This window comes from Lepisosteus platostomus, chromosome 3, assembly GCF_059453375.1.
Source record: "Lepisosteus platostomus isolate fLepPlt1 chromosome 3, fLepPlt1.hap1, whole genome shotgun sequence".
Taxonomy (NCBI): Eukaryota; Metazoa; Chordata; class Actinopteri; order Semionotiformes; family Lepisosteidae; genus Lepisosteus; species Lepisosteus platostomus.
The window spans coordinates 24,756,656-24,772,607 of NC_142613.1; the positions used below are offsets into that span (position 1 = coordinate 24,756,656).

Here is a 15,952-nt window from a genome sequence, read left to right on the forward strand (position 1 = left end):
CCAGTACCACGCTAGCAGTTTTCTGCACTTTTTATTTGTTTAGCTTTTTTATGTTGACTGATTTTGTATTCCCATAATGAGAAAATGCAGAATGCAAATATTTGAGTTTTGCATTGAATGAAAATTCTGTTTACAGAACCTGAAAAGTAAATTTGCTTTGTTTTGTTATTTTTATTATTGGGAAAAGTACAAATTTACTGAAATGCTTCATGGATTCTTCTTTACACTGAAATCTTCACCTGTGTTTGGCTTGAGTCGGCTCAAAGAAAAAGCTGAGGAATCTAAAAGTTCAAATAACCCATGAGTATATAAATCTTCTTTTTGATGCTTGTTTCAATTGCCAAATTGGAGTTGTTGGAGTCTAGAAATGGCAATCTACTTTTATGTTTCTACTTTTCTTCTCTTTACCTCCATATCCACTCTATCTGCCCAGCCTATTGAACTTCAAATGAAGGAGTCTGAAATCAATAGTGCAGCTCAAAATGCACTTGACTATGCTGTGAAAGCTTTCAACACTAAGTCCAAGGAGGATTATCTTTATAAAGTTGTCAGTTTTCAATCTCAAACCATTCAGGTAAGATCTGTAGTTCATATACTTACATTATTGAAGTGTGTACTGCAATTTAAAATATATATTAAGTTTGTGCAAAAGCACATAATTAAAAAAATAAGAGGCAATGGGTAAAGATCAGAAAAGGTTAAATATGTTCTACTGTTTTATTCAGAGCAACAACTGCACTGTACAGTCCTTGCAAATAATTAAAATTGGTAATTTTAGGACTGTAGTTAACCTCTGTGCAATAGAACTGTAAGTGATAAAATAATAAAATCACAATCAAAGTGGCATAACAGTAATTCAGTAAAAATGTATAATTTTCTGGCAAATGTGATGAGAGAAGGTTAATCAGGTTATGTCGGGCTACAAGATTCATAAGAATTATTGAGTTTTAACAATATAATATACAATAGGCCATATGAATGAAAGTTTTTATTATTTATTAAAATAAAAAATAAAGAGATTTAATAAAAAAACAGAATTTGTTTATTTAAATGTAACTCTTTTAATATTAACCTTAATATATATTTGCCTTTTAATGATTTCACCACATACTAGAAGATTTTCAACATAGACATCCAAGTCTTTTTCATAATTAACTTCTTCAAACTCAGTGTTTCCGATTTAGCTCTAAACTTTATGAGTAGTCCACCTCATAAATACCCTCATGGTACTTATGTCAGCACAGTCTGAGAATTCATCATTTACTTACTGTACAGTAATACGGTACTGTACAATATTTTCTATGCATAAATAATTTTTGACACATACATTACCTTAAATGCCTACCATCTGCAATATTGACATTTTATGTAAAAAAATCTTCAAGTTCTTCAAGTTCTGCAAAACATATATAAGACATGTAAGTATACCTAGAGGGCGCTCTACTTCTCTCCTGTTCCTAGTTCCCTGTGATTATTCATGTCTTTCTGGTGTGTCTTGTTGTGTAGTCTATTTACTTCCTGCTTTTGCTCTGCTCCTCGCTCAGCATTGAGGTTCGGATGTCCTGAGACCCGCCTAGCACCAGGTCGCCCCATGTCCGCTACCTGAGGGCATAGGTTTCTATATGGCATTTCCTGAACAGCTGAGCCTGGGCTAACACCCGTCTCACCGCTACGCATAGGGTCTTTTTTTGCTCTACTGCCTTTCCACGGTTCGTCCTTTCCGACATCCGTTACAACATGTTTTCTTATAATAACATTTTAAAAAGATAATAAAACCCTAAATACTACAAAGTAAATACTTTCTCAGGAAAAGAAAGGCTTTCTCTCCCAGATCTGATACTCCAAACTAGCAGGTGTTTTGTAGAGAACTTGCTATGTAATATTCTAAAACAAAGTTGGGAATTATTGCTCTTCTCCATGGTCAATTGTGAATTAAAACATTGTAACGCATACGGCCGACAGGCACTGTGTAAGAGCAGGTTTACCAGAGCGGTGACGTCACCGCCCTTCCCTGTAATAGCAGGACCACGGCCGCTGGGTTGTGGAGAGATCTCTCTTAGCTCACCAGGTTGAGTTGAGTGACACGTTCGCGTCCTCGAGCGGCAACGGCAAGGGCGCCCGCCAGAACCCCGCAACATGTTTTTAAAGTAACCAATTTCTTATAGGTTATGATGGGTGAGGAGTACATTCTTGATGCTGACATGGAACTGACTGGATGCAAGAAGAGAGATTATGTGGATCTAGCTGACTGTCATTTAGAGATGGCAGATGGGGAAAATCAGGTAAAGCTTTTACATTTTTGTGCCTATTTTTGCTGTTATGTTCCCCTCTATAACTGTCCATGTGATGGCATCTTCCTCACATATACAGTGCCTTGCAAACGTATTCACCCCCCTTGGACTTTTTCACATTTTATTGTGTTACAGCATGGAACCATGATGTATTTACCTGAGAATGTTTGCCACTCATTGACATAAAGTACTCTATAATGTGAAAGTGAAAAAAAATCCAGACATCTTACTAAATTAATTAAAAATAAAAAACAGAAATTAATTGAATGCATAAGTATTCACCCCCTTGCTGTGACACATAAATTACCTCTAAGGCATCCAACTCTCTTCTCCAAGTCACATAATTACTTGACTGGAGTCCACCTATGTGCAGTTGATGTGTTTCACATAATTTCAGAATAAATACATTTGTGTCTGAGAGCTTCCCCACATAGTTATCTACATATCTACATTATCTTTAAAAAAGGGGGCAGAGCAGTGGCACTGTGGCTAAGGATCTGTGCCTGTGGCTAGAAGGTTGCTGGTTCAACTCCCAAGGCCAGCAGAGGAATCCTACTCCATTGGGCCCCTGAGCAAGGCCCTTAACCCCAACTTCTCCAGGGGTGCTGTATCATGGCTGACATGCACTCTAATCCCAAACTTCTCTCCGTGTCTGTGTCTCATGGAGAACAAGCTAGGGTATGCAAAAAGACAAATTCCTAATGCAAGAAATTGTATTTGGCTAATAAAGTGATTTTATCTAGTTAGCGCTTTTTCAAGGAAACACTACACCATAAAGATCAAAGAACATTCCAAGGAGATCCAAGACATGGCTCTTGAAAAATACCAGTCATGTCAAGGATATAAGAAAATTTCCAAGGCATTGAATATACCTCAAAGCACGGTGAAGTCCATCATTAAAAAGGTGATAAAATATGGAACAACTGTGAATCTGCCCAGAAATTGCCTCCAAAACTGAGTGACCGGGAAAGAAGAGCCGTAGTAAGGGAGGCCACCAAGAGGGAGAAACTGTGCGTACGTATTATGTTTTTTATTTTTAATTAATTCAGTCAAATATCTGGATTTTTTTTTCACTTTGACATTATAGAGTACTTTGCGTTGATGAGTGGCACAAATTCTCAGTTAACACATCATGTTTCCATGCTGTAACACAAAAAGTGAAAAAGTCCAAAGGGGTTAATACCTTTGTAAGGCACTGTATCTGAAAGCTACAAATCTTTTTTGAATTTGTAACCTGGGAACCTACATCTGAGCACTTTCACCTTTTGCTGATTGGCTTGTTTTTATCACTTTCATAACCTTGATCCTGATGTTTTCCTTACAAAAAGTCCCATAATTGTTTTAAACAAATAGGACTTGAAAGCTCCATTATTCATGCCATGATTTTATGGATGTTTTGCCACAAAGAATATGGTATAAAAGGTATGAATGGTAATAGGAGCTGTGCACAGTATTAAATCTTATTTTAGAATGAAAAAATAGCATATCTAGGAAATTTCTCTTTGTCCATATCCAAATTATGGCCCAGTTAATTTTCATGGAATGTCCAATGATGTATGGCTGGAAATAGAATGATATAAATTATTTTTTTCAGGTGAACTCATTTATTTTTTTCTCTTTTTCAGATGACATGTCATTTTGTGGTTCTACAATGGCAGAATACAAATATTCTTCTTCAGTCCATATGCAACTACCCCTAAGTGACTCATGAAGTCTAGAGACACATTAATAGTAATAAAAAAAAACTTCAGTTTTCCTGTAGATTTACATTTTTTTTCTTTCACATTTTTCTTCCCACCACCCCACCTACACCCCTGAAGCAACTCCTTTGCTCAATCCTCATCCTGTATTAGGATCTAGCCAAATTATTGAAATAACAAAGTACAACATTTATTTCAATACACAAATCGCTTTTTCTACATAACTTGACATGAAAAGCATTAACCTTCTAAAATCCATTTCATATTATGAAGAATAAAAATGTCTGCTTCGTTGCTTAGACCTCTAATTTCTAGCAGAAGCATAAAGGCACAGTTGTCTATGCTATGGTACTGGAATTAATACTGCATGTAACCTGTTATCAGTCAAACCAAAACCCAAACGTAATCAGTCTACAAATGATGATACCGTCCTCACCAATTATTGCTGTTTCCTTTAGATAAACACATAAAGAAACTTGATATTCAAATACACTCAAAACTTTCAGGACCATGTTTTGGTCAAACTAAGGGACACAAAACTGCAGTACTTCAAAGTGCCATATCTACTATATAGAACAATAGTACTGTAGTAGAGTAAGCAATGGTGCCTGGTTTTGTTGTCTTTGTTTCCTCTTTAAGTTATAGCTGTACGTACTCTGTAGTTGATTGAAGTTTACAGTTACAGCCGTAAGCCCTGTGTAGTTTAAAGCTTAAATTTATTTTCAATGCATACTAATACAGAAAGTCCTTTTTTATTTTTAACACATTTTCTTGCTGTACATATAAACATTTAAAAAGTACAATATCGGGTCTATTTTTATTGTATGTTTGCCTTCAGATTTATTCATAGCCTCATAAATCATAATAGCATTATACAGAGCATTATTTTTATTAATTATTTTTCTTAATAATTAAATGGCATAAAAAGAAGGCCACATTTATTCACACCTCTACTTATTCCTTTTAATAAAATTCAACAGAAACAAATCTATAATAAAATCATGTTCTTTGGAAGTGCAATGGATGCTTTCAGAACTATACAGAGGCCTCTGAAGGTTTCCTGTTTCATTCGAGTATTAAAGGAGATAATGATTGAAAACACTCACACCATTATCATGGTTAAATTTAGAGACCTCTTCGAAAACTGCAGACAAATGCTCATTGACCTTCTAAATATGGCAGATGGCTATAAAAGAAGTGTGTTGACATTTAGTAGTGGTCAAAACATTGTTCCAAAAATTTACATTCTCATGGAGGACATGAAAAACCTGTTCTCTGGGACTACAGCTGGTCACCCCACCATTAAACTAAAGTTACACATGAATACCAAAAGTTGTGTAAAAATAAGAAAGAAAGTGTACCAATCATTAGTATTTTACTTCAACAAAACCAAAAATCAAAGCTCCTATGCCCAAATATACTGTGATAAGAGGTACAATAATAAAAAACAAGAAGTCATAATAAGCACAGTCTTCCCTAAATGGAAGTGCATCCTATTTATGCCAGCAGATGTCAGTAGCATATCACATTCTTGTAGAAGGCTAAGCACTAACAAAAGAACAGGTAAGGGGTTAATTACTGTACATGCTGAAAAAGATTTCTTTTCAGTGTGGAATAAACACGTTAGCTGTTCCTTTGCAACCTACTCATGCCAACGCAACTACCTACTTGAACTTCTTAAGCACTAACAAGCTAACAAGCTTATCATTTCAACATTAAACAATTTCAAAATTGTAGTTTATGTTTATGTTTATATACTGTATATTAAGGGTGGCACAGTGGCGCGGCGACTAGCATCGCTACCTCAAAGTGTTAGGGCCCTGGGTTACATTGTCAATTCCTTTAACTTACACACTTATTGATACCATGGTTTCATCTAGAAAATGAAAAAAAAATGGTCAGAGTAAAATGCAGAGATTCAAAATGGTCACAATGGGGAACTGCCCCATTTATTTTAAGAGTTACACCTGGATCTTGTCAACATCAGGTACCGTATGTTTTATCCCTTGTAATGTTATTATATAATCCTATAATGTTCAAATACACTGAGTCACGATCATGTCAGTCTTATAGGTAGTTTACCCTTAAATTACCAAACTATACAGATATTATAGAGTAGACCCATACACATAAAGCCCATATCTACATCCCTGAACACTATTAGCTGTAACCTGTAATAAATCGGTAGGTAATTGAAGGCTGTGACCCTTTGAAAATATGAATTTCTTTCATACTTCTTTTGTTACACAAGCACTTTGTGCAAAGGACCTCAAAGTGATATTACAGTATAGTAGTTCAGGTGTGTAGCTGCGTCAGCATGCGCAGGCTGCAAAGAAACAAGTAATTAGTTTATTCCATGCTGAAAAGAGAAGAAAGAGAAAACAATGTTTCGGCTGTGGACCCTTCTTCGGGTGTCAAACCACTGACAGCTTTTTGTGACCTAGTTTTCGTTAAAGGTCTCTCATCCCAATAATGACCAAACCTTGTGTTTTCTTTCTTCTCTTTTCAGCATGGAATAAACTTATTACTTATTCCTTTACAGTATATTAGTGCAGGATGTGGGTCGTTGAAGCAGTAACATGCTGTGAATTGGGTTGTGTTTATAGCCATGACTGTGTCAATGTGACAGTGGAGCAGGGAACAATTAATAACAACGGTCACACCCAGGTCATCCAGGAAGCAATTAGGTACCGACGCATGGAGGTGTGAGGAGTTGCTGAGCCAGTTTGAATCAGAACTTGGGCAGGGGGGGAGCAGTAATGCAAACAGAGAAGTGATAATTGTCCATGACACCTAGGACTGCTAGTTCTCAAAATGACCCAAGCTTCCTCCTGGTTATCTCCTTGACATCCCCACCACTGACAGAGACAATGGGAAAACACCTGAGGGGGGAATGGCTTACAGAAGGGATAAAAAGATCTGAGCCTGAACAGAGCCTACACTCTTCTCGACACAAGACAAGCAGCGCAAGGCAACCCGCAGCCTGCAAGACTACACAGGAGATTGTCCCAGGAACTGCAGACCAAGGGGGACTTTGACAGAGGAACGGAGGTGCTGTGCAGAGACGTTCAATACTTCGAGGCAAGAAGCAAAGAAACTGGCCTGGTGAGTAGATATTTAGCCAAGGGGAACATAGTGCAGCCTAATAATGGTGGACTCCCAATATTCCCAAATGGCCCGGAGACTGAGGAAATTGGACTGTGTGGCATCCCACTTCTATGCATTGCTGTTCTCTGTACCACCGAGAATTTCTAATGCCCTCTCTTCATCACCTCAAAGGAGAGCTGAACTTCAGGAATTCATTATGACCCTTGGAAGTACCATTCGTTGCTGCGAATGCTGTTCTTTTTGTGTCTTGTGGTGATAGTAAATGTTGATGTACTGTACTTAGAAAATAAAAAGGGCACTTATATGATACTATGCTTCTCGCTCGTCCATGTGTTAGTGAAAAGAGTAATAATCCAGTCACACTCAGTTAAACAAATATTTATTACAAATTACAAGACACAAACTACACTACACACAACAAAATATACAAAACACAAGTTACTCTATGTACAGTATTCACAAACAAGGCGTTTCAGAGGCCTAACATTATAATCACCCAGAAAAACCCTTCTACCAAGTATTGAACTCTTAATTAATGCCAACATAGGCCAAATAAGAGATACATAAATAAATCCAATACAACTTCTAAAACAGATTCTAAAAATGCACCCAAAAGACTTTTCTAACCGAGGTCTCTTTTATTCAGGAAGCCCAAGTTCCCAAAAAACACAGAATAGCAAACTCTCTCTAACAAGATTTAGATACTTAGCTCTGGTCAGTTTTTGTTTGGATGATCATGAAGTAGGAGCTCTCGCCCGGTTCAAGCTTCAAGTTCCAACTCCTCTCTTCTCTCCTTTCTCGTTGTTGTCCTTCTTCCTTGTCTTCCTCTTCCCCCTTTTTGTTTCTCCTCTCTTTTTTCTCTCTCTTTGCTCTTAATATGTCACGAACTGTCTTTCAGGACCCTATGCAGATGGCAAAATCCGGAGGGGAGTGAGACAAACACAAGGAAAAAAGGACTAGGATCTGGGCTGGAAGAACAAGGGGGCGTGTCCAAGGTGCGCCAGTGCTGTGGGGGGGGTCCAAGGCAAACAAGTCCGACAGGTGTTCATAAAGAAATCCGTATGGAGGCAAATGTCCTGAGCCAGGTGGTCCGTCCTTGACAAAGATTAGACAGAGTTAAAAGCCAGAGCGGGATCCGGTGAAGGGTCAGGGGAATAAAAAACGATAACGGGGCCAGGCGCTCCAAGCCCCGGACCCAGAAGGTCAGGACGCCATTTTGAAGCCTATGCCGTCGAGTCCCTCCTGGACTCGCTTGTAGGTGGGCTTCCGGGTGTCCATCTTCTGGCTTTTAAAGCTTTTAAAGGGGAGACTGGTGCAGGAGATCAGGTAAACGTGGAAGGGCTGGAGCGTCCTTAAGAGGAGGGGTTTACGATCGTGACTTAATGTGATCTTACATTGTGTGTTCTGTACTGCTCTTTGACAGTCATGAACCCAAACCTACCTAGGAATACCAAGGTAAACTTTACAATTTTTTTTGTTAAAGGAGCCCCTCAGACCTCGTGTTTACTCTTCCAAGTGTCACAGACTTTATCTAAAATCTAAGAGACACTTCTCAGTCACCTAAACCTGTAACATTATTCTGTAATAGAAAGGGGAGCCACATGGTCATACATTTTAGTTTTGGTTTTAATTTTGTATGTTTGGATACACCATCAAGTACTGCATTACAATAATCAGGCCAGGAAAACACAAAAAACATGCAATAGATGTGTATGGATAAGCACATTTTTATATGAAAACAAACAAGTCTGCTTCACAATACTGAGCTTTAAATCTTGATTCAAAAATGATTCAGGATTCCTCACTTGAGTACTTGGACCAATTCCAAAACCATTAATAGCTAGATTCAGTTTTACACATTTGCAGAGTTGATAAGTAGAATAAATCAACATAGCTTCCATCTTTTCAGAGTTCAGATGTAAAATACTTTCGTTGCATCCATTTTATAACCTCGTGTAAGTAATGTCACAAGGCAGAGAGTACTTGGTTGATGTGAAGTTTTGTGAGAACACAAATTTTGGTGTCATCAGCATGGATGTGAAACCTGAATACAGGGCAGTGACAATAAGATTTAAAGAACATGTGGTGTGTTTCATTTTAGTGAGCAGTACAGATAGGTGCTGAGGACAGACTGCATGAAAATCTGCAATAAAACTTGAGAGTACAAAAATTGTTCTTGGAAGCAGATGCAATCTGATTCTGTATATTGCTAATTTTAGATTGAAAAAGAACATTAAAAAATGTATAGGACTGTTGACTCTTTCTAGATCTGGATGGTTAAACTGGATTTAAGATACCATGAACAAAAAAAAAAAGAAAAAAGGTCTAGATTGTGCTCTGTCATGGGCGGACATATTAATTTCTAAGAAAAGCCTAAATGTAATTTTAGAAAAGCACAAAGTTCTGCCAAAAAAGAACAGTGTAGAGTTCAAGTAGGTAGCTGCATCAGCATGTATAGGCTGCAAAGGAACAGGTAAAGGTTTATTACATGCTGAAAAAAAATCAGACTGTTTCGGTTGTGGAATGTTCTTCTGGCTTACCTGATACACCTGAAGAAGGCTCCACAGCCAAAATGTGTCTTTTCTTTTCAGCATGGAATAAACCTTTACCTGTTCATTTGCAGCATAAATACAAATAAAATAAAATCTAAAATAATTTTTTATAAAAATTCTTAAGAAATCAAACTCCAAGGATGACAAAAAAGCTCCAAACTCTACAAAAACATATAATTCTACCTTGTATATGAGCACAAACGGCTTCAGTGCTATGCATTTACACGATTTAAGAAACTGGTGATGTAATGTTTTCACTGCAGTGTTAAGTTAATGTAGACCTACCAGCCTACACTCGCTACCAGACACACAATACGTTTATAAACAAAGAGGGAGGAACAGTTTTTAAGCAAAAAGGTATAATTGTGATGATTCTATGTTTCAGTTAAACAAAGTTACAGTAATTTTCCAAAAGGAATTAATGTTACCTCATCCCTAGTTTGTGCTTGTGAAGTATATGACCAATTTGCCATTTATTGACATATCTAAATGCAATTAAAGATGTTAAGGCTGAATGGTCAATTTTAATGTAATATTGACTGTTCATTCATGTCAAGTCTTTGTAGATTATGTAATTAATATTTTAAAACATTACATTGATTTCTGATTTATAATAATAGCAGGTTATTTACAAAGCCCCTAATCTAATATGCTATAATAGTCTGTTTCAGGAAGGCATTGGCTGATATATTTTGTTTTCTACTTACAGTATGCAACGCGAAGGAGCTTAGCTTCTGTGCAATTTTGAAAAAAACAACAAGTGCCTTTTAATGAAAGTCTCAAACAGCTTAGGATCCAAATAACAATACTGCAGATCAAAGGTTTTAAAGCAAACAATTAAGAGAGGGACTGGAGCTTGACAGTCATTCTACTTGGTCTGCTTGGTCACTCTACCACTCTGCTTGGTCACTCTACTTCACTAATTCTTGGATAAAATATCTCTATATTTTTCAAAAGATAACTTCTTCTGTGTACATATGAAATATTTTGCAGACATCAATGAGAAAAGGAGTTCAAATATGGAGGATGTTTGGTACACCTTCATGTTAATGTTAGGGTATGCAAAAGTTTTTGATGAATTGTGTGTCTCATTAATGCAATTGAAGTAAAGTATAATTCAACAAAATAATTTCACAGAAATCTACATAATTGTGAAGTATCATTGCCAACCTAAACACATTTGCCACACACACAAACTAATTGTAATATTTTCAATGCTTATGGCAGTATATGTTTATCAGAAAACGTCAAAAGCGAGGGGAACAAACCTTCTGATAATCTGCATTGTCAGGGCAAAAGGGTCATTTTTAACTTGTGGATAAAGTTTGTGAAAGATCTTACTTTAAAAAGGTATTTAAAAATTGAAAACTGTTGTCTGTCCTGAGAAACTATTGTTTGTTTTGTATACAATTGTACAATATGCCCACATCCTTGTACTATTTTTAGTAAATGGAGGACAAAATTGCTTGTCATTAAAATTATGAGCTTGTTTATGGTAAGGGAAAATAAACAGAGTTGCTGTGATATTTAGAATATCCAGTCCTTTCTTTCATAACTTATCACTCCTAAACCTTTCAGATTTTAAGCCTGTGATTTTCCTGTTGTATTTGTAATTCATTTGTAATAAGATCTCTGTTCTGCAACAAAGTTTCCACAGTTGAATGAAAAGCTTCAAATGACACTCAGTGGTGTCACTTAACCATTGGCTTTTTTCTGAAGCATTTATTTTGATTAAATCAAATCAGATGACCCATAAATCATTTGTTTCACTTTATTATTGTGAAGGGTAAAATATGCTAATGTCCTATGAGAAAAAAAATTGAAATAAGTAAAGAATAGTTTACCACTGCACTGTACTTCCCTTGTAATAATATTCCACAGAGGCAGAAAGTACAAACACCTTGAAGAAGCAATACATACAGTATGGCTCAAAATAATTAGAGAGAGAGATATTGTTTCCACAGCCCTAAACAAGAATGTTAGAAGTAAGCAATAATTTCAAATAGTAATAATACATTAACAAAGTTTTACAAGTTAAACAAAACATCATGAAAAACTTTAATATTGTAACGCTCTGGGGTTCACGTGGACACCCTCACCACTGCCACATCAGGTCAGCCCCCCACCATCAGGGACTCAAACGCAGGCCTCCGGCATCACTGAACAGGGACCCAGCCTCTTGAGCCACAGGGAAATCTCCCATCAGCCCAGCAGCTGCGGTCCCTGCTATTCACAGGGAAGGGCAGTGACATCACTGCTCTGGTAAGCCAGCTCTCACAAGTAATAGAGGCCGTATGCGTTGCAGTATCATGATTGATTTCCACATATTTAATTGCTATCAATTGCTCTCTTCTATTCACAATCTGGAGGTTATGAGAGTGTAGTTGGTTGTATACATCTAATTTCTTAAAACATCATGACCTGATGTTTCGGGTTTTGTCTTTTCACTGTCCTGGCAGTAGATTCAACAGGTTCCTATGCTCCTTTTATTGTCACAATTGACAATAATAAAAGTTTCCACACCAGGTGAGTCCGGGACCTGGAAGCGCCTGGTCCCGTTTAGGTTTTATTTTCTGTTCCTGTTCCCTGCCGGTTCCAATCTGGTTCCTGTTTTTAATCGTCTGTCTAGGATGGACCGCCCAGCTTTGGACTTTTGTCTCATTTTGTATTCTCCTTTGGACTTCTTCCTGGATTGTTTGCCTCGGCCACACCTCCCCCAAACACCAGCGCACCAAGGACACCCCCCCTGTTTTCATCCCTGTATCCTGCATGACTTTTTCCCCCGTGTTTTCTTCACTTTTCCCCAGATTCTGTCGTCCACATAGGGTCCGGAAAGAACGCTTTTGTGACAATTATCATAAGGAATTTGGTGATTCTGAGTTTCCTTATTTGCTTTTTATGATGTAAAACTAATATAACTGGATCTGAAATATTACCATTAAAGTCATTTTCATTGTGACCCAAGCCATTATTAAAGAAATTCTCTCCATATTTTAAGATGACAAGAATGTAGCGCAATGTAAACAGACCTTTGGCACTGCAGGCCATCAACAACTCAGATAGAGGCCAACGCAACATACCCTGGAACTTTGAAGAGCATGGAAATTAAACCACCAGAAAAGCACTCTATGTAATTTTGTAGAAGTAGTTAAAAGCCAGATGACTCATCATAGTAAATTGGATGAGAATCTGATATACTGTAGTCTACTCTTTTTTTGTCTGGGAGCAGTTACTTTTAAGGCAATTTGGATTATTTATTAATCTCTCTTTTCAACGCTAGGTCAGCATGCTGGTCTCTCATGAGAATAGTTGTGAGTTAAATTTGAAACGACATTCTCCCAATCTCTAGTGCCTGCTCTAACTGCGCAGCAGAGGTGCAGACCAAGCAGACGTCAGTAACCAATCCCTGCTCACCTAGTGTGCCTAGTTTACCATGCCCCCTCTCCTCCAGCCTACTTAAACTATGCTCATTATTCAAACAATGCTCAGTATTGTTGTCACTACTCTGAGCTACTCCTGTTCACTTTCCTGTTCATTGTTTGCCTCATCTTTGTTTTGTCTACTTGTTGCTTCCTGGTTTGGTTTTCTTCAGTTTGGTGTTCTGAGACTTGCCCTTTTGTTTTCTTCCTGATCTCCAAAACTTGTTTCAGGATTTTTGGCCTGTTTCTCAACTTTGACTTTTGGATCGTATTTCTGGATCTTGATTCTAGACTTCTCCTTCTGGCTTTGGACCCTTGCTTGTCTCTAGACCCTGGCCTTGGATTTCCCTCATTTACTGTCTCTGATTTTTGTGACCCTGGAACCCACATAGGGTCCATTCCCTGATTACTGAGCCAGCCTTACAGCTTTTTCATGTAAATAATTTAGGACATAAGAACATAAAGTTTAGTGTAAAGAAATATATTAGCAAAAGGAAAAATCGAAATGTGATAATACAATGATAATAATAGATATATGAAATAATGCATAGATGATGAAAGGAAAATGTATTAAATAACTGTTTCATTCTGGTCTTCACCAAGGAAGAAATCAACAAAATACCACAGGTCTAGGAAAGACAAAATTCTGTATTAAATACTCTTGTACTTGAAAAACATCCATCTGCTTCTTAGCACTTAAGATAAACTAATCTACATGTCCTGATGGTGTTCTAGAATATTCTAGAATATATCAGTTGTACTTGTGGTGATAAGAGATGCCAATAATAGTCTGTTTGCAAAACTCTTAACAGACACTTATGACAATACTTGTACCCTAAAAAATACTAATGACTACATAAAAAGGGCAACATCCATAAAGAGAGTGACAAAAGTGAACAAAGTAATTGTACTTCATTCAGTGAAGAAGTTCAAGTAGGTAGCTGTGTCAGCATGCATAGGCTGCAAAGGGACAGGTAAAAGTTTATTTCATGATGAAGAGTAAACAAAAGAAACACAACATTTTGGCTGTGGGACCTTGTTCTTTTTCTACTGTGGAGGGAGAGAAGTTTAGTAGCACATTAATAAAGCACAGGGGAACAAAAGACAGAGTGGTTAAGAAGGGGTTGGGAGCTGGGAAGAAATGAACATGAAGCAAGTGAAAATGAGTGTCCAAACTCAGGGAGAATAGGAGGAGAAGTGTGAAATGCTGAAATCTGCAAATGAACAGAGAAGATCTAGAAGGAGATGAGTCTGTCATTGAGAGAGCATTTTTTGCCGGATGTCATATGTATCCTATTTCTCCTGAGGGTTTGTTTCTGTTCTATCCTCATTTCATAGTACATTTTATCCTCTGGTCTGTAACTGTAGCTCTTTGCCACTCTTTGCCTCTTTTCCATTAAAGACTGGACTCTCACTTTGTCATTGCAGTGTAGCATAGATAAGTCTGTTGCTGTAGTGTTCACATACTTCTGCTGGCTGCTTGGCTGTCAGTAGTTGTTTACTCATCAGCAGTAGACTATTCATCCTTCATTCCATAAGCAGCAAACCTGGGCTGATATCTGAAGCTTGCATGGGAATGTTTCTGTGATCCAGTAATGCAAGGTATTGGTCTGATCCAGCTTTCTTTTCTGTGGCTGTAAGCCTCTTCGCTGTTTTGATTGTAGATTCCACCTTTCCATGACTCTGAGGGTACCTTGGTGATTATGTTTTTTGTTTAAAATCCCATGTATTGCTGAACTATTTAAATTCTGCTGAAGAGTAATTTGTGCTGCTCTCAAAGAACATAGTGACTGGAATGCTATGTCTTGCAAAATTTGTTTTCAATTTCTGACAATTGTCTTTGCCTTTGTGTTCTTCAAATGGTCCATTTCAATAATGTTGGAGAAATAGTTATGTGATGTATGAGAGGATTCTGTGCATTATATCTCTTTTGAGCACAGCAACCTTTGCCTCTCTAAAATGAATCCATGTTGCAGACTGATCTTCTGCTGTGAAAATATATTGTCACCTCCATTGGTGTGTGTTCTTTGACCACTGGCATCCCTCTGGTATTACATTCTTTAGGACTTGCTGTTCCTTGTTCTGTTCAGTGGCGTTTTAATGAACTTTAAAAACTCTTCAGAAACAGACAGGTAGTGCATCATTTTTGATGGATTCCAGTTCGGTTTCAACAGGTCCTCTGTCACTGGAGTCTGTAACGTATGTCCTTACTCAGTGTGTCAGGAAGTAGTAAGTGTTTTCCTGGACAGTACCTCAGTAAAACGTCATACTTTTGAAGCCTTGGGAGCATGTGTTGAAGTCTTTTATGTGCACTGAATAGGTGTTTGCACATTATGCCCTCAACTGTCTTGTGGTCAGAATATACCAAGCATCAATATGTGAAGGAATCTCTATGACAAATAAAACCATTAATAGCTCTTTCTCAATTTGAGCAAATATTTTTTCTGTATTAGTCAGGGCTCTGCTAGCACATGCAATGGAACCTCCTTATTTTGCTGTTGTGACCTTGTATAGCTGTTAGAGTGATTATATTATTCTCCAAAAATCATATGTGATTAGCAATAACCTTTGCATCTGGCAGACCCTCAGATGACTGGTTCAGATCTCTCTGGAAAATACTGGTTATGTTATATGGTGTGACATGACCAGTTGGTTATAGGTTGAAAGGCCATCGGATTTTATTGTATTACCCACCCTACAGATCCCCAGTTGGTGTATCTTCCTTTGGGTTATTGTCTATGCCCTGTGACTTTAAGATCAGGTCTAGATGTGCAATTGCTCTCTGTGAGACACCCAGGCACCAGCAGTGGGCATCTATCATGAGAGTTTAGATCATTACTGTCCTCAAACTCATCTCCCTTACTTTCCCACATGCAAAGACC

At 37.6% G+C, this 15,952-nt stretch overlaps 1 long non-coding RNA gene across 1 annotated transcript; it reads left to right on the forward strand.

Annotated features, from left to right (window-relative positions):
• Positions 1-234: 234 nt before the first annotated feature.
• On the forward strand, positions 235-4,285 carry LOC148674694 (uncharacterized). Its single transcript, XR_015935585.1, has 3 exons — positions 235-574; positions 2,166-2,282; positions 3,917-4,285. It is a non-coding gene; the product is annotated as an uncharacterized LOC148674694 (long non-coding RNA).
• The last annotated feature ends 11,667 nt before the right edge of the window (positions 4,286-15,952 follow it).